Below are 1,953 nucleotides of genomic sequence, written 5' to 3'. Positions count from 1 at the left end.
ACCTTTGTCTAAAGCTTTGAAAGAGAATTCATATTTGAAACATAGAAATAATCTGACCAGAAAGTCATTCAAAGCTTAATAAGAAAATAGTGTTTATTGAAGAAGCTATAGAGTCGATTACTAATAGTACTAGTTTGAAATCTCATTGGAATTGACCCGCTATGAAATTAACATTATACGAAACATAAGCACCTGAAGTACTAAATAGAATAGGTATAAGTTTGGTAATGGTTGGAGCAGCAAACTCGAATTCGACAAGAATCTCATTTTTTAGCTGTACAAAGGGGGAATTGGCCCAAAAATTAGATGAGGTTCAAGACGTTGTCGGGCACCAGCAGCTAACTCAAGTGCCCCCACAAATAGCTCAAAATGGTCATATATTACACGGTTCACTAACTCTATCTAGAGTATGGGTAGCTATTATTCGTCGGATTACTTATCTGAGTATTCCCAAACAATAGAAAAAGGGTCTTTATTTCTCTTTTTTTCTAGGAGAATCTAAAGAGAATGTGATCCCCTATTGTAATAAAATAACTGAATTTCATTTATTCTTTCAAGGAAAGCTTTTGCGAAATCCACTTTTGCCTTATCTAAGGCCAAAGGGAAAATAAAGTTCTCAAACCTCGCATAAAAAAATGTCATCTTTCACCTGATATTAAAGAGGTAAACTTGATTATCTAGTAGATCTAGCACCATTTCACATTCATCAGACTTGAGAGAAGAGGTAGACGCCTCCTACCTGAATTTTTTCCTGTGCAACCTACCATTTCTAACAATAGTTCTAAAAATAAAAAGAGAATGAACTAAGATCTATATAAGTAAGCACACAAAATTCTAATGTATTTCTAACTCCAACTCAAAAAATAAATAATTATACAATAAAAACACCATCTAAAAAGTTTTATCTCAAGCATAATCACTAAAATAACCAAAAAAAGAAGCGCAAAAAATTTCAATAAAGTAAGAAGGCAATGGATTTTGAGAACATATGAGAGGAATTTCAATTAGGAGAAACTCAAATGTGAAATGTAAACGATCTGAGAAAGTCTTTCTTCTTCTCTTACTATTTTGATAGAGAAGACTGCCTACACTTAACACCAACCTAATCTCGATAAGAATCAATAGGCTATAATAAGAATGGAACTCATGCTATGATAGGATAAGGTGTATACAACTAATGAATTTCGGTTACAGAAGGTATATAGCTCTCGTCTCTGATTTTTCTTTGAAATCGAAGACAGTTTCAATTTTCTACCGTGATAAGCAAGTAGAGGGAGAATTCGACTATATTTTGCTATGTAAAGACAGGTTATATGGGATAGATCACTATTGTAGAAGGAGGTAGAATCGTAAGAAGAATTATGGCTATAAAAATCCTCACCCTTTTAGGAACATGGTGTTGGTGTAATATAACACAAATTACAATAATTACAGTTGAAATAATACAATGAACAAAAAATAAAAAAATAAGATAATCTTCTTCTTGACTGAGGCGTGGATATCTCACTCTCTTTAATGAGATTCAAACCCGCTATGGCATAATATACATTAATCCATTAGTATCAACTCTTAACTTGTCCCCTGCATGATACAACAACCCATCATGATGTACGACTCAAGCAACTCCGGATTAGTTGAAGAGGCCAAAGCTCCACCACAAAAATACCTTCCTTCAATATATAATTACTCTTGTTGTATAGTGAATATATTTAGGGACTTAGAATATTTTTCTTTATCTCAACTCTCTCTTTCACTAATATTTTACTCTATTTTGTATTGTGAATATATTTGTAGACTTATAATAATTTTTTATTTCAACTCTCTCTTTCACTACTACACATTATAATATTTGCACACACTTATAGTATTTCTTGTACTTTGGAAAATAATGCAAGACCACTTCTATTTATAGGCGAGGTATTCATTTCTGTGATGAATAAGATGAATGAGGGG

The sequence above is a fragment of the Capsicum annuum genome, chromosome 7 (genome assembly GCF_002878395.1).
Source record: "Capsicum annuum cultivar UCD-10X-F1 chromosome 7, UCD10Xv1.1, whole genome shotgun sequence".
Lineage (NCBI taxonomy): Eukaryota > Viridiplantae > Streptophyta > Magnoliopsida > Solanales > Solanaceae > Capsicum > Capsicum annuum.
This window is presented reverse-complemented; position numbering follows the sequence as displayed.